Source organism: Triturus cristatus, chromosome 4_1 (assembly GCF_964204655.1).
Source record: "Triturus cristatus chromosome 4_1, aTriCri1.1, whole genome shotgun sequence".
NCBI lineage: Eukaryota > Metazoa > Chordata > Amphibia > Caudata > Salamandridae > Triturus > Triturus cristatus.
In genome coordinates this window covers 13,765,960-13,784,443 of record NC_140585.1, presented here as the reverse complement: position 1 = coordinate 13,784,443, position 18,484 = coordinate 13,765,960, and the positions used below count along the sequence as shown (strand labels likewise).

Genomic DNA, 18,484 nt, shown 5'->3' with positions numbered 1-18,484 from the left:
ACACAAACTCGCTTCAGTGACCTATTCCCTGTGAATAGACTCAGCATAAAGTTGCAGTGAAACCCACCCTCCAGGCTTGTATACCACCAATTATGAGATCCAACATCCAGGGGTATTTCTTTTTTTTTTAAACGTTTTTTTTTTTTAGTAAAAAAGAATTTTCTACTGTATATCAAATGTAATTTTTTACTGCTTGTAATCGAAACATTTAAAATTTTAAAAAGTTCATATTTGACATGCAATATACAATTTAAAAACTATGAGTGCAGTATATAAAAACACTTTTTGAAATAACTATAAATGAACAATATCTTAACGGGGAATCCTTTTTGCACAGTTAAAAAAAGCTGTTGCATTAGCTGATCCAACAGTTCACATCACATTTGTGTCCTGGTGAATGTGAGAGTCCATTCATTCCAGTAGTTCCTTGTGGTTGGATTCAGCAGTGCTCAGCGTCGACGCGTTTCGGTGGGTACAACTACTAAAACCACCTTCCTCAGGACAGTAAGATAATAAGGAATTTTTCCTCCCTCCTCGAGATGCTAACCTTATGTAATCTATTTAGAGGGAAAACATACAAAGATATATATTTAGTTCCTATATTGTATGGACCAGTACTCCTCTCTAGACGTTCTAATTTTATGTTCTTTTCTATTATACCACACGCTCTTATAGCTCCTTCACGGTCCTATATTGATGCAGAATCTCATTTGGTGGGTATGTAACCCCTTAACTAACTGCCTAGGGCTACCCAAGCGTCTACCATCCGATCACACACACCATACATTCAAACGTTTTGAAAATTCCACTTAAAAAAATATAACACTCACCACACTTGGTGATACGCGTTCAATCTAGATAAAGCAGGATGTTATAAAGTCTATGGCTTTGTTTAATTCGCCAACATTCTTGATTCAGAATCGGAAAATACCTTTTGGTGATTCTAAGATAAAAAAGGGAGAAAAAACATACCGGGTGCTGTGGGGTTCTTACCTCCTCTGAACCAATCTAATCTCATGCAAGCGTAGATTCTGTGTCCTAAAGTTGGTAGGGATAGAGTGTGTCCTACTCGCACTGCCGTCAGCTTCTTTTAATGTTACTGCATATTTCCAATGCTGATGCCAGAGTCGCACCCCAGGCTTTAATTCTTATAGGGTTGTGAAAAGCTCAACCCTAAAATAAGCAAGATGCCTTAATCTCAATAGGAGTACTCAACTGCCTATTCAGTGCATCAAAATTAAAAGCTGGAGTCGGCATGTTCCCAGAGATATTGTGCCCTGCTACTAGTCACAGTTTTACATTCCAACAGCGTAATTTGCAGCTACGCTTACAAACACATTAAGACTAAATGTTTTAACTAATCTCCTCCATTGCTTAGCGGAGGGAAAGTGCAAGCATTTTCATGCAACTCACCGCCACTACAAGTTTTGACCAAAAGATACTAAGGTTGATCTTCTCAAACATTAAAAAATAGGAAGGAAGGTACAGGCGTTTATTCTTTAGCACGCGGCCCCTACCTGGAGGAGCCGATAACACCACCTCCTCTATAGGACGCTAATAGATGATCATCCTGAAACCAGTACCATCTGGTTTTGAAATGCGGGAAGGTACAAGCGTTTATATAATGCGTGCAGTCCCTGTCAAGATGAACCAGTTAGGCCCGCCTCCCCTGCAGGTTGCTAATGAGTCAAGAAAGCAAGTCACCTCTACTAGTTAAGAGAGGGAGAAGGAACACGAATTTTCCTATTCCTTTGCCAACACTCTGCCTCAAAGCCGACTCCCCTATGGGTTAAATTTACAAGAGGCTTGCAAAGGTCTTACCTTCTCAATCAGGCTTCTGCTACTAAATCGGATTCGGTCACAATAACCAATACCGCGGTACATAGGGTATAAATCCTCCCTGACTCGGAAGTTATACTTCCCCGGATCTCTGCTTTTTTTACGATTATGGAAAAAACACCCCGTTTTTACTGCGGCCATCTTTATGTGACTACTTTCAATGCGGAGATACGTTTGTGTCTTCCATACATAACTACATGTTGTTACTTATAAGGGAAGAGGGAGAGAGAGAGAACTTTGTCTGCTTAAAAAGCCTAATAGCCCTTGTAGGGCTACACTCCCTCATGTTGTAACCAAATTTAGTAATATATCTCATTACATACTTCTAGTGCCTACATTGTTGGCGGCCATCTTAGAGTTACTTATTCCCATACAGGAATTCGGCTATGTCCTATGTGCTTAGTTAAATATTATTACTTATTAGGGAGAAGATATATTATCAACCTAAAAAACTCACCATTCTACCTTTATATTTATATATATATATATATTTTGACAAGCTTCATTATGGGCAGCCGTCTTAAAATGGACCGACCGCCCCCAGTAGTCTGTGGTTCAAAAGAAAGCCACTTAGCCACTTTCATTACTTGATTGAACACAGCACTTTCTCATGTTATACCCTGGTAATATCTCTTGTGCTCTAAGATCTCATTGTAACTTTCTTTCACCTACATATTGCTGGAACTTATTATACTTTTCCTTGACTATACTGAGTATCTAGCCCACAATGATGCGTTCCTGGTCTTCTCTACTATTTAAGCCACGTCTGATGGTGTCAAATTTGATAATAAACCTCTGCTCTCTGTTTCCTTCTGTATTCTTTGTTACCACCCCTCCTCATGTCTCTGAATTTTCCAAAACTATCCACCTGCTGTCTGTTGCACTATGGTGATTTTCTATCCAGTGGTTTACTAAGGGAGTATTTTTTTTCTAGTATTATTAGCTGATCTGTCTTCGTATAATCTTTGCCTAAATTCTCTACCAGTCTCCCCTATATATCTTTTGAGTATTACAGTACTCAGGTAATTGATAAAGAGGTTTATTAAGCAATGTAGACAATAACCTCCAGCAGGAACCCTTCTCCACAACGTCCGCTTCTCTCTCCTGGATGCCTTCCTCCGCATTCCAGAAGTAGAAGCTTCTGTTGCTTAGCAGCCACCTGCTTACATGACATCTTACTATACTATACAATACAACATATCCCCTTTCTTTAGAAAATAAATACACAATAATTCACATATATAACTACATTCAACAAAAAGAATTTATACAGAAGAAAACACATTTTTAAACTAGTTGCAAATATAATCATGCAGTTTCTTGGGTAATGATCTGAAACTGGGTTCCCTGACCTTAGGTGGAGAGTATGGGTAAGTCTTCACACCCCTGCTTAGAACCTCTTTTGAATCACTTCGACCAACAGAATCTGAAGTGATTCTCATCCATTCACTCACTTCAGTATCATAACACAAGGACACACGATTGGTGTTCCACCACTTTCCATCTGACAACTGTATGAAATTACCATTAACAGAAACAATTTCTTTTGGATTGGAGAACTTGGAACATCCTTTGTGTTGAATCGCTCCCAATTTTACCCTTACAAATTTCCCCTTAGTGAATATTTTAGGATTTTTTATCAATTTATCATTGTGTCTGTGTACATAGGCACTCTGATAATTCTCAACTTTGGTTCTCATAACACTGTCATCAAAGGTTTTTTTAACAAACCTGCCCTGGAACAACAATGGAACAAGGAACTCTACCCTTTAGCAAGCAAAACGGAGTTTCTCCCGTAACTGAATGTGGGGTGGTTCTATAATTCCACAGCATTTTTTTAACCAAGTCCTTCCAATCCAGTTCATTATGCACAGCCATCTGTACACATTCACCCAGGACACGGTTAAAACATTCCATTAAACCGTTTCCCCTTGGATGATAGACCGGAGTTTTTAGATGTTTTATGCCCCATCTCTTGAGAAATTCACTAAACTCATTGGATGTAAATTGAGTGCCATTATCAGTTAATATCTCCGCCGGACAACCTTCTCTTCGGAAAATCTCTTCACAAAACTCAATCACATTATTAGATTTTACTTCACGCACAAAGGTCACCTCCGGCCATTTGGAAAAATAATCCATTAACACAATGGCAAATTTACAACCAACCCCTAGAATCTCGAAACGGCCGCAAATGTCCATAGCCAACCTTTCCCACGCCTGTTTAGGCCATATCACTTGGTGGATGGGGGTTTCTTGAACTTCATGTGTTTTATCACTACGAGAGTAAGCTACACATCCTCTAACAAATCTTTCAATCTGTTTGTCCATGCCAGGCCACCAGAAGTCTTCCCTGGCTTTCCTCTTCATGGCGGACATACCACCATGTCCTTCATGCATCATTTGCAACAGCTTAGATCTCATGGAAGAGGGGACTATCAGCTTATTGCTCCTTCTCAAAATGCCATTCACTACAGATAATTCACACCAGACTTCCTTAAAAATTAATAAGTCGTTATGTGCTTTCCATCCCTCCTTCATTGGAAGACACTCAACTATCCTTTTTAACTCAACATCCTCTTGAATCGCTTTTTTCCAATCAGATTCTTCTATGGCTTGACAAACGTCACCAATCTTGGCTACTACCCATTCCTCAACTTCTGTATCACATTCACTACCATCTACCTTTTCAACAGGAAGACGTGATAAACAATCTGCGTTCACATTTCTTACACCTGGTACATACTTGATGCTAAAATTGTATTCCTGTAGACGATAAATCCATTTCGCTATGCGTGGACTGGCTCTAGCTGCACCGGAAGTGGAAAAAATGTCAACTAAGGGTTTGTGGTCTGTATGGAGTTCAAATTTAATACCCCACACAAAATTTCAGAAATGTTGTACTCCCCACCAACACGCCAATGCCTCTTTTTCTATGGTGGAATAGGTGCTCTCAGCTCCTTTAAGTGTTCTTGATGCAAAGGCTATCACTCTCTCCTTGCCCTTGTGGATTTGCATAAGAACTGCACCCAAACCATACCCACTAGCATCAGTAACAATTATGCTTTTATCATTAGCATTGAAAGGTTTTAAGGAAATAGCATCGGCTATCGCCTTTTTTACTTCCTCAAAAGCGTGTTGACACTTGTCCGACCACTGGTATGCTGTTTTTTTTTTCTCATTAAATCCCGAAGTGGAAATACACAATTCGAGAAGTTAAAGATAAATCTAGCGTTATATTCAGCAAGTCCTAGAAAAGATCTTAATTGATCTTTATTTTGTGGTACAGGTGCATTTTCCAAATCAGCCACTAATTTAAGCCTGGGTTTAACCCCTTCTTGAGTTAAGGTGTGGCCTAAATAATCCACTTCAGTTTGACGGAACTTGCATTTCTTTAAACTAATGGTTAATCCCGCTTGTTCCAGTTTTTTTAATACAATATTTAAAACGTTATCATGTTCTGCTACATCTTTTCCCCATACCAGAATGTCATCCTGAAATACTAAAGTATCAATCATTTCCTTTAATATTCCCTGCATCACTCTTTGGAAAACAGCTGAGGCTGATGCGAGGCCAAAGGGCATACGAATAAATTGAAATGCTCCTTCCGGAGTGATGAAAGATGTTAAGTGTTTAGATTCTGGTTGCAGTAGGATTTGATGATATGCACTAGATAAATCTAGAGTGGAAAAATATTTCCCATTATGTACAGAGGCTAACATATCGTTGATATGGGGAAGCGGGTGGCGGTCGACCCAAATACCATCGTTTAAATCTCTTAAATCCACACACATGCGGATACATCCATTAGGTTTGTGTGCGATCACAATTGGACTAAGCCACTCAGAGGCTTTGATCGGCTCTATGATGCCTTCTTTGCATAATCTATCTAACTCAAGTTTGAGAGGCTCCCTCAACGCTAATGAAACATTACGTACTTTGTGCACTTTTGGTATAACCCCATCTTTAAGTATGATTCGATGTCTGAATTTTCCTCAAACATCCAAGTTCTTCTTTAAAAAGATTAGGATATTTTGACACCCATTCACTATCGTTAGGTGTATCAGTTAAAGGAACCTGCATTGGGTGATTAGGATTTAGTATAATATTCAGAGCTTTTTGTTCTCTCCAACCTAGCAAAGATTTACCTTTTTCAACAACATAAAGTTTAGCCATTGTTTCTCTACCTCGAAACTCAATTTTAGACAAAAAATAACCCATGACAGGTAATTTCTGACCACAATATCCTACTGGACTGTCGTCAGTTACTTGAAGTTTTTTTGAACCTAACTCTATCCAATTTTGTTTGCTAATTAAGGTAAACGGGGAACATGAATCTGCCCACATAGGTAGAATCTTATCATCAATACCAATGTTACATTTTGGGGGATTGTAATTTTCAACGCAACCAATATCATCAACTTCGTCAATCATGTATACTTCTATGTCACTTTCAACAGATTCATTAGCTACATCTTCATTAATGACATTAATGACTGGTTTTGAGTGAAACGTGTTGGAAGATTTACAAACTCTTGAAAAATGGCCAATTCTTTTGCACTTATAACATCTACTTTTTGCTGCAGGACAGTGGTTAGCATCGGATGAATGTCTATTACTACCACACCTGTAGCATATTTTGTTAACATTTAGTACGTTTTTCTTCTTTTCTACGTTTTTATCACTTTTGACAACGTCTGTATAAATACTTTTTTTTGTTTATATCACTTATTCTACACACTTTTGTAGCATTGGTGACAACCTTGGACTCAGAATCAGTCAATTCTTTAACATACAATGACGTATTCTCAATGCGTTTAGCAATTGCTATGGCCTTCTCTAGCATAGGGTCAATCAAATCTAACAATTTTTCTTGAACTTTCTTGTTATTGGTAGCGTTAATCATTTGATCTCTAATGATTTCATCCCTGAGATCTTTGAATCTACATGTGGTTGCTAACCTTCTTAAAGCCGCGACATATTGTTCAATTTTTTCATCATGTAATTGTTTACGGGAAAAGAATTTGTGTCTCTCAACCACAATGCTTAATTTTTTGCCATAGTTTTCTTCTAACATTGCTAAAGCTATCACGTAGGAGTCCTCTTCGTCATCAGAATCAGCGTTGTCATTTCTTAATATAGAATTAGGTTTGGGAAGTGTTTTCAGTACATTTCTGCCTTCTACTCCTAAATGGTGTTTTAAGATAGCTAATTTTCTCTTATGAACATAATTTTCACCCCCAATTGCTTCCAAGTAAGTAATAAAGGACTCTTTCCAGTCTTCCCAAGGCATGCAAGGAGATCCTGGTTCTTGAAGAAATGTTGGGGGTGGAGCGATGACTTGAGACGTCATTTTACCTGAATTGATAGGCGGTGTGCCTATCACCGGTGATTGCGAGGTGATGTTGGTTAATAGTAGCTTTCAAATACAGATGATAGCGCATGAAATGTTGATTGATTTTTGTTTTTATTTTTTTATTTTGTGTCAGCTGATCTTCACTCAACTTAAATGTAATCCAAACCAAAGCGCTTGACGTTCTGAATGCCACCGCTGTTTCCGTCGTTCGTTTATTTACTTAAATCTATTCCTGGTTGGCAAGTTAACTGATTTGATGGTTGGCAAGTGTAGCGCTGTGTTACAATGCAGCCAAATTCAAAATGGCGGCACGTTACTTGACCTCCAGCGTAGGGTCACGTTGGCTAGCGCATGACGATTAAGCTCGCGAGAGTGACATGGATTAACGCGCTCCTCCTGGATACGCTTACCGGAGTTGCGAGCCTTCAAAGATGTCGCCACTGCACGCGCTTCACTTCGTGACCGCACTGCAACTCGCGCACCTCAGAGTTGCGAGTCTTCACTGATGCCGCCACTGCTCGAGCCTTCCTTCATAACACGCACCGCAGACTCGCGCCACTCCAACCGCTGGATCAGTTACCAGACAATTATGTAAGTAAAATATTCTTACTTACACAGAAGAAAACCTGTCGATCACTGCTAGAGGTCTTCGCTTGCATAAGGAATCTTCTTTTTTTTTTTTTAATTCCAAACGCGCCGCAAATTTTCTCGACTTCACACAACTTTGAGAAATGTCGATGTCTACAGTCCTCTTTCTTCATTAGGGCATCCCATCCTCGTCGCCATATTTTGAGTATTACAGTACTCAGCTAATTGATAAAGAGGTTTATTAAGCAATGTAGACAATAACCTCCAGCAGGAGCTCTTCTCCACAACGTCCGCTTCTCTCTCCTGGTTGCCTTCCTCCGCATTCCAGAAGTAGAAGCTTCTGTTGCTTAGCAGCCACCTGCTTACATGACATCTTATACTATACAATACAACAATATTCCAAACCGCAGGGTCAGAGTAGAAGGTATACTATGTTCCTACTTCTGCAGTTGTTAAGGGTGGTGATTGTATGATTAACCCAATAAGGGATATTTCTTTCCCCACCATGCAGAGATCGCAGGCACTACAACTGCCACACTTGTGGTTACCTATATCTCTACAACCTTCTGTTGTCCTTTGAGTTTCTGTACGATCTTCTCTATAGGTAAATACCACAGTGTTTCTCTGATTCCTATTCTTCCTGAATCCGTAAAGGGGTTTGGGGAGCATTTATGTCTCACTATCATGAGGGAAATTCCAATTACGGTTAACAATATTTTTCAATTTATTGCTCATTGATGAGAATTGGCCGACTCATACCAGCCTGTCCTGTGATTGTTCCTTTTTCCTCCCATTGAGAAGGCTCTCCCTATCTTAACATCTAGCCCTCTTAAAGGAATGATTGACTCACTTTTTGGGGTAACCTCTCTCTTTTAACTTTTTCTTAAGTGCCTCTGAGTGGGTATGGAAGTCATGTAATGAGGTACAGTTTCTGCAGAGGCGCAGAAACAGCCCAAAAGGGATGTTATCTTTCTGAATTTTGGGGTGGTAACTGCTGTAATGCAGAAGGGTGTTTTTATCAGTGGTTTTGGAGAATAATTCAACTTCCAGATGGCCTTCACTATGCTTAATTGTAATATCAAGGAAGTGTAGGCTGCCTTTACTGATGTGAGCTGTAAACCTTAAATTATTGTCACCCAGGTTGAGCCATGCTAAAAACTCATTAAGTTGTTCCTTGGGGCCTCGCCAAATGAAAAAGATGTTGTCAATAAAACGACACCATTGATGGACATTTTCATAAAAAGGAGAGATTTGGTTATATATATGTCTCTTCCAACGCCCGCAACATAGAGATACATGCTAGACTGGGGGCGCGTGTGGTCCCCATGCTGGTACCTTTTAATTGTTAGGAAGATATTATTCATGCGCACTTTGACACGCACTTTAAAATAAATGCCTTGTTGGCTCCTTGTATGATTGGCTGTTTCATGATCCGTCTGATCTCCTCTATAGTATCTCCCTGGGGTTTGTTAGAGTACAGAGCCTCAATATCGAGGGTTACCATATACTCCATTTTATTAATAAACTCAAGGCCTTCTATTTTAGGGATCATGTCAGCGGTATCTTTTATTTCCGATTTTTGCTGTTGTACTAAGGGCTTAAGGAAGACATCAGCGTATTTGCTGAGGGGTTCGAACTGCGAGTCTATGGACGCCACTGTCGGTCTTAGCGGTGGATCTGTGAGGTTTTAATGTATTTTTGGAAGTCCATAAAATGCTGGAATTTTAGGATTCCTGTTGTGCAAGAATTGGTATTCCTCAATGTTGATCCACTCTTCAGTCTTTGCTAATTCCAACAAATTGCTCACATCTCTCTTTAGTTGTTCCAAACGTGCATTCGGGACCCTTTGATGATGTTGTGGATTAGATAGGAGTGCTAAGGCTCTCCTCTCGTACTCTTCTGTATCAAACACTACGACTCCACCCCCCTTATCTGCTGGCTTGATGGTAATGCTTTTATCATCAGATAGGGATTCTATGGCGTCTCTCTGGTTTTAAGACATGTTATGATCTTGATAACATCTTTCTTGTAGAAGGTTATTAACTTCCATTTTCACTACTGTTTCAGAGGTCTCCACGTTCTTGCCTACTTGTCCTAGATGTGGAGTAAAAGTGGATTTCTGTCTGAGGCCTGAATCCTGGTCCCTATGTCGTTCTGGTCCACCCTCAAGAAAGCGGTGCAATCTTACCTTTCTAAAAAAGGCTCTCAAGTCCTTCTCTATTTGAAATTTATTTACACTAGCAGTGGGAACAAAACTAAAACCCCTACTTAACACCTCTTCCTCTATTCTATTTAGGGCCCTCTTGGAAAGGTTGACTATGGGTGTTCTATCTACCGCCAGTACTTCTGGCTCCTTGTCCGTATGTATTCCTGCGGGTGTTGGTTCCTCCCTCCTTGGTTTCTCTCGCGGTTCCCCCTTCTCTCTGTTCTTGTAGTTCCTCTGATTTCTTTTTGGCCTTGTTTCTAAAAAACCTTCGTACTCTTTATCTCTCCCGTGCATTGGTCCCTCATCTCTTTTTCATCTCATCTTTGCTACTAGAGCCTGATGTCTCTGAAAAGGTTATATGTTTTGGGTGTCTTTGATACTGGAACCTACATCTAGGAGGTCTCTGCCACCGTTGCTCTTGTCTCTCATTATAATCTTTTTTTAAGTAGGGGTAAACAATCTCATAATCAAATCTACTCATGTCTTTTCTTAATTTTGTTGTCTTCTTGTTTGTTAGATATTCTCGATAACCGCTAATGTCTTGGTTAATCTCTTCTAATTTATTTTTTGCCTCCTCAAGGGTGTTCCCATCTTTAAGGCTTGCTTCTAGAGTCTGTATGTCTTGTCTTTCTATTAGAATTGTTTCCTGTGCAGTGTCTATGATAAGTAACATCCAGTCTCTACTGCAACGGTTAGCAATTAGAGTCTATGTTTTCAAAAATGTCCTGTTTTCTATAAATAACCTAAGCTCACTTTTTATTTGTAGTCCTATGGGTATCGTGCCTGATTTGCAGTATTTTATCAGGAAATCTGAGTGTAATTCTATTCTCACCAGCTTCTTTTTTAAATTCATTATGTACAAGGTCAAGGGAGTTTCAAGATGAAGTGTTGTCTGTAGGGTTATGTGCACAATACAAGGTGGTCTGAATGTCAAGGTAGGATAGTTGTATTTCAGTATACAGGATTAGGTGTGATTTGCTTATGGTTTTTAATCTAATATGATCCCCATTACAAGACCCCTGCTATGTTTGCTGTTATGTCTCCTGTTACGTTTTTGTCCCTTTTCCCTCTGGTTAAGTCGCCAATATCAGTGGCCGAAGTCATTCTGCTGGGGGGTGATGTGAAGTTAATGGTGATTGCTCTGAGATATGTGGAATTACTGGGGAAATTTGGCATCTGATTCCCCCGGTGATTCCTAAATACTATGACTGCTAAGAAAAGTATTGGCTCTGCGATCATGTTTGTGTGGACAATAGCTTTGCAATATCGCATGCATCGGTTGAAGGCCAATTCCTCTTTCTTGAGATGGCTGATGTTTCTTGGCCTCTCTTTTGACGTTCCAGTGACATTACGAGGTCCAGATCATGCGCGTTTCTGCCTCCCAGGGCACAAAATGAGGCAGTACAGTGTCTTATAAGCTGAAAGCATAGCCCTGCAGCATCTTCCACTCTGACACCTACCACCAAAGAAACCCTGATACACTCGCTGACCACTCTGTTATTCCTCACTCTCTCTCTCTCTCTCTCTCTCTCTCTCTCTCTCTCTCTCTCTCTCTCTCTCTCTCTCTCTCTCTCTCATCTCTCTCTCTCTCTCTCTCTCCTCACATCTCTCATACTCACTACAATACGTTCCACAAATTTACAGTCATCCACAATTTTCTCAGGCAAAGCACAATCAGCATTTCTGTTCCTCTGTCCTGCAATATTTTCAACCTCAAAATGATGTTCCAAAACGTTCATACTTAAACCTCTTTTGAATGGTAACAATGTGAGGTTATGTTCATTTTCTATTCTGAACTTGGTCCCACACAAAGATGACTTTTCAGTTGCCCTCGTGCAGTCCAACCTCCCACGCTCCATGCTCGAGTATTTACGTTCACGTGGTCGCAGTGTGTGTGATGCCATTGCACATTCCTCCTTTCCTTTGCCTTGAGTCACTGCAGCACCAGCCCTTCCAGTATCATCAGTGATACCGCACTCATTGCCTGGTAGATATGGACTCAGAAGTGGCGCATTGAGCAGTTTTCCCCTAATCTCTGCAAATGCACCTTCCTGTCCCCAACACCAGACAAATCGAATATTCTTTTTGAAAAGGATGTGAAGTGTTTCAGCAATCACCGCAACATTTTCAGTACACTTTGAATAAAATTCATACATGCCATTAAACACAAGTTGTTGGTCATGATCTTTGGGTACAGGTGCATCAGTGGCTCTCAATAGGCCTGGCCATAGGGAAATCCCTTTAGCTAAAACCACATGCCCAAGATATTAAACCAGTCATACAGCTATCTCTTCTTGATCACAAACCTCTTTTCAGGAAGACTTCCAAGATATTGTAAGTCTACACATATGCTCATCTCAATGTTTGCCATAAATCAAAACATCGTCTTGGAAAACCAAAATTGCAGTCTGCCATCCTCCTTTGGAATATGGCTGCAGCAGAGACCAGACCAAATGGCATGGTGTAAAATTGATATAGTCCATCAGAAGCTACAAATGCCATCAAATGTCTTGACTTCTTGCTGAACACCACTTCAGGATACCCTGACAGCATATTAAATTTTGAGAAGATTTTTGCTTCAGCAAAAGTTATCATTTAATCTTTTATGGGTGAAGGATAGACATCGACTCAAATGACTCTATTAAGGCTCCTCTAATCTACACACATCCTGAGTTTATTGAAGCATCTGGATAACCTATTGGGTGATTAACCGCAGTTTATGAATCCTGATTGATTGATCTTTTTTTTAATGTGCCACAACTATAAAAGACAGCCACAACGTAGAGGCTTCAGGTTAAATCACCCCTTCATTACACAGTTTCTTCAACAGATGACTCATCTCCGTTCTTATGCTGAACGGCACACATATACATTTTTGCTTTACTGTCACAATGCCTCCCTTGATCCTAATATTATGTTCACTCTTGCAAGTTCTTCCCAAAACATTTCCTTATTCTGCTATAATATCCTTTCCAGATCTACTTCAATATTAATTCCATCATCCACCCATAACACTTGTGGATCAGAACCTAGGCTTAAAACAATCCATAAACATCCTTGGTGAGGCCAGCCTAGTATGTCTGGATCTTCTACAGAAACAAATGTCTTCCCTACTACAGCTCATCATTTGAATTCCACGGTTTTCTGTAATTAGCCTTCAAAATCAGTTCTACCATTGTACCCACCCCACCAGTTTAATATCCGGAGGACACTGATCCCGCTCCGACTCTTCTTCTTCTGAGGTATCCTGTGGAATGATAGTAATCTTAAATCCTGAGTCAGTCAAGCGAGGACTAGCGGCCCTTCCAACAATGACATCTTCAGTAGGATCCCTGGCCAATGGTGCATCTTTCTTGTGGTGCACTCTTCACACTACATCTTTTAGCCTGTGGGCCAACCCCTTATCTGTCTCCTCCACCACCATAGTGACCTTCTTCTTTTTAGTCCTATCCCCCCCATACCCTGCTAAAATGTCCTAACATCGCACTTAGCACATTCTTTGCTTATAGGAAGACACTGTTCAGAGAAATCTACATGCAGTTTAAATTCACATCTGAAACCACAATTATTCATATTGAAAACTTTTCTCCTTGGTGATATTGTCTTGCTCCAACTTTACCAGATTTTACAGCATAGACCGCTTCCTCCATTCCTTTGTTTAATTCTTTGGCGTACTCCTTTGAGCGTGTGTGTTATAACCCATCCCTACTGCGTCTTTTAATGACCGAGTTTTACTTGTCTTCCTTTAATATAGCACCTAGTCGACGGTGGGTCTCTGATTACCTGTGGAGTGAAGGTTTCAAATTCACATATAGCAGCAACACTCCAAGCAATGCCACATCCATATCTAGAGTTTCTCTGGCAGTTTGCTCTCTGGATACAAACTGACGTCTCCTTACCACCACATTTGGAGGCATGCAAAAATGTCTTTCCAGCTTTTTGACAGCTTACTCGTCCAATTCCTCTTCATCTTGCACACCACCACTGATACATGTTCAAAGATGTCTTGGCCCACCCATGCCCAATGACTTCAAGCTGCCACCTTTTATTTGAACCTATTTGTAGCGACTAAAAACTCGCTGAACGCTGTAACCCGCTGCTTTCATCTTATAGGTGGCTTTCCTGGAACTGCAAAAACGTAGGTTGCATGATGCCGAGATGATGATATAAATGATCTTCCAGTAACTGCTAAAATATATTAGAATAAGTTTCAGGTAAAAGAAGAGAGATCGCGTTGTGTCTTTATTCAGGAAACCTCAATGAAGATGCACAAAACTGTCACATACTACTCGGGGTTTCATTGAATGAAAAACAAATGTATTGCTGAGAAGACATAAGTATGATGACATTCAAACGCCTCCCAACAGTAACTGAGTGCACATGAACAATCAGCGGGAGTTCAGAACATTTCTTAATTATATGTGTTTACCAGGAAACTAGGCAGATTAGAAGGCAGAGTATCTTTGCAATAGTGTCCCATCCACGTGAGGACACATGAGTGACGTGGCACGTCGCTGCTCTCAAGTCCTATTTGTGTGTTGGAGCGGGGTATGGCGCAGCGGCCAGAGCGGCCGATGCCAAAGGACAGGATCACGGTTCGATCCCCGGCGACGGCGGCAGCTCAGACCAGCATCACGTGACTCTGGGCAATAGCTCACCTAATTTCCCCAAGGGCCCCCAGCGCCATGAAACCTTAAGGGGTGATATGTTCGCGCTTTACAAATATGGATTATTTAAATATGGATTTCAGTGACACGTGTAACCTAAAACTCCACAACGGCCGCTTCAAACCGCTGGATAGAAGTGTTGCACACAGTGGCCTGTATGCGCTGTAGAGAGTAATCCACATCCGTTGCCTTGACGGTGAGCAAAGATTTGCATAAAATGCTGCAGCAGAATCCCTTCATTGTAGCCTGTGCCAGCTTTTCAATATCAGTCCACATACCCGATATCCAGCATAGACCTGTTGAGTCGCCATCCTCATCGTCAGGATAGGGACGTCAGAGTCCCTGGTAGGGAATCAGTGGTTCCTAGATGGTTAGACATTACTAATGTGGTGTGGTGTATTGCACTACCTACACTAGTGTGGCCTACTAAACTCTCTTGAGTTGTAGAAAGGGTGTGCTATCCCTTAACACACAACTCTACGTTCAGTAGAACTTACTGTAGCAAAACTTGATATTATATGTACCTAAGGTACCTTTAGTGGTTTTCAGTTGATCAATTCAATTGAGATTATCTGGTAAAACAATAGCAAGCTGGAATCCCACATGCTGCACACCAATGTGAGAAGGTGGCCTGATATATGCTGTCCACTAGTTCTAGTGGGCACCTTGTATCAGTCCAAACAACCCCTTATGGTGAATGGTTAAAGACAACCTTTTGTAAAAGCTATCCTAGTAGTAGCTATGGAGAGCAGCCTTCAGGCTAAGTCTTGAAGGAATGTAAAGCAGCTTGTTTTACCAGTCTATTATCTCTTGAATGACCAAATGAAAGGACAACCACACCAGGTATATATTTAAAATATATGTATTTAAGATAAAACACACCCCTCTAGTCTCTTTATGAGACTGGAGTTCGAAGTACTTAGTTTACAAGTTAGCAATTATCAGTAATAGCACAAATACACGTTTGGGCCCTAGGGGCGTACCAAACCATGTACCAAAAAAGTGGTATAAGAACCACAACTGGAATAGACACTAGGCCTATAGCCTCTAGAATCGCTGGGACCCCAAGGAACCACCCAAATTAGTGACACAGGGGACCCACGGGGACTGTATGCAGTGTGAAAACACAACCGCGGGTTCCCGTTATCTTCTATGGGAATGTCGCGGATGGAAATTTAAAGATTAGGGACACTTCTAATCGAGTCAGGACCAAACCCTTTTGGACTTAAGAAGTTCTAGGGCTAGCACCCACAAGAGCACCGGAGAACTCGAGTTACCTCACCCAGGGAAGCCGGGTGCATAGGTGTCTTTTGGTGTCGGGTCGCGTCGTCGATTTCAATGGGAGCCTGCAAAGAACTGCTGCTGCCGTTAAGAGGAGAAGTGTCCGCAGAGATCCAAGCCTGGATCTGGGATGGAAGGAACCTGAAAGCAGAGGGGACAGAGTCTGGGTCACTTGCCAGTGACCTAGGGCAGGATGGACCAATGCCCACAGATGTCGGGTGCTTCAGGTGAGTTGATGAGTGTCTTGACTCTTCAGCCACGAGGTCCAGGAGGCGTCGACGAAGTCCACAAGCCGGATTCAAGCTGTCCCATGAAGTCTGTCAAGTGCTGTGGTGTCAGCGACCAGAATGGACCCAACAAGCCTTGGCAACGGCAAATCACTGGAATTCAGAGAAAGGACTGCGGTGCAGACCAGCAAGGTCTGAGGGACTCACCCAGCGAGGGTAAGTCAGGGCACGTCTGGAGCAACCAGGGAAGCCCAAGCAGAAAAGGAGTCGCCTTCGTGGGGACCTGCTAGCCAACGGGCTAGTGATCGCGAAGGAGCCTCGAGCGGTCGCACTTGAAGCTGGCCCACGGGTCACTCGTGGAGTGGAGGCCAACAATCTTCGTTGCAGGAGGTGCTCAAGGCTGGGCTACTCTGAGCCCAAAGCACAACTTCGAGGGAGTCCCAGAAGATAGTGTTTCTGCAAAAGTTCACGGTGTCCAGGGGTCACGGTTCCACGTCACCCACGATAGCCACGGGCCTCAGCTTTGCTCGGGGAAGTCTGGAAATCCACCTCTGGGGATGCAGAGACTTCGGCGTCCAGCGGGAGCTTCAGAATTGCAGACCGGTCAGTTGCTTCTTTGGTGCCTGCCAAGCAGGGAAGTCACTCCTTGACCCCAAGGGAGATTTCTTCAGTCTTCTAGTTAAAGTAGAACACCGAAGGTCCAGGATATATGTTGCAGAGTTTTGTCCAGGGTAATCTAAAGTCCTAGGGACTGGATTCCTATACTTATAGTAAGTTTAGGGGATGGACTAACTCTAAGGCCCCACCTATGGGTGGGCTTGGAAAGAGGGGTGGTTACACCCATTTCCTTTGTCCAGTTTCGCGCCAGAGCAGGGGCAGGTAGCCCCTGCAACCGGTTTGAACTGGGCTATGCACAGGGATACCAAACGTGCCCCCAGTGCAGGACTTCAAAGCACCAGAAAGTGCTCCCGCCCAGCCCCAATACACATCAGCCTGTTTGGGGAGGTGGTCACACCTCCCTTCGACAGGAAACCTATTGTCCAGGCCTCCCCTGCCGGAGTTTCGGTCAGCAGCAGGAGGCCAGACTTGTGTCTGTGGCAGAGGCATCCATTTTCTGATGCCAGGGCTCAGGAAAGTCCTACCGGGTTTAGCCAGTGTGAACATGTCTATCCCTCTAGAAGGGTGGAATGCTACCCCCGCCGCCAGAACTGGCGGGGGGGGGGGGTAGTATTCCAAAGCGTTTGACACCAAACACGACATGTTTTGATGCAGCCATTCCAAAGTTAGCATTTACTGCGAGGGTATAATGCACTTAAGAGTATATGGTATGGCTGTATCACAGAACAGCCATAAGGAAGTATTTCCGAAAGCTGCAGAGGGGCTCCGCTCATGCTTGGGCACCCTCTCACATAAAACCAAGCACTCTGCCTTCAGGATTGTCAAGGCCTGCCATAGGAGTGACTTATAGGTTTATATGTGTCTGTATAGGGTAGTGATATAGGTAGCCTATACCACAGTAAGGGGTGCAAGCACACCCTTACCCAGGCTGCAGTAGCAGACCTGTGGTGCCATTTTGGAGTGCTTCCCAGGGGTGGCATAATACATGCTGCAGCCCCTGGTAGACCTCTAGGTACATAGTATGCCATATACTAGGGGCTTATAAGGCACTCCAGAATCCAATTAGATATGTACCCAATGTACATGGGAACCATTTTAGAGAGGAAGCAGCTAGGCTGTGGTCCTGATTAGCAGGGCCGCAGCCAGACTAAGGTCGAAAAACAGTGAAACACCAGCAAAAAGTGGGGGTACCCATGTGAAGCAGATGCCACTCTCCTACAATACACATGCCTTGAACACACAGTATTGTGTGACATTAATAACGATTGTTGCACGAACCTGAATCACCCACTGAGATCATTCTATAAAACATTTATGGTACTTAGGCGCTCCTCTCGACTAGCAGCAGGTTACTTGCACAATACATCTATTCAACAGGAGTGTATAAAGAACTTTACTTGGCTGTAGTGTCGCATCAACCCACCTCCATCTCAATCACAAACAAAGTATCATCGTGTAGGGGGTCCTTATTGTGTGTCATGATTCTCGGGTATAGAGAATGTCTGCATTACATCAGTCCAGATAATCAAATATTCTGCCAGTTTTTTACCTATCCTGGTGTGTCTAATATGAATCTCTTCCACCAAGGCCCACTCCATTGTATCTCTAGCCCATAATCCAACATTTGGGCCCCATGTACTCTGCCAGCTTATAGGTATACATCTCTCTGCTAACAGTAAAGCTAAAGTTGAAAACTTGTATT

The 18,484-nt window shown here is 42.1% G+C and overlaps 1 protein-coding gene across 1 annotated transcript in view; it reads left to right on the top strand.

The window, feature by feature from the left end:
• Window positions 1-18,484, top strand: part of LOC146839308 (uncharacterized) — a 93,728-nt gene that overhangs the window by 61,637 nt on the left and 13,607 nt on the right. The gene's annotated exons all lie outside the window — the stretch shown is intronic.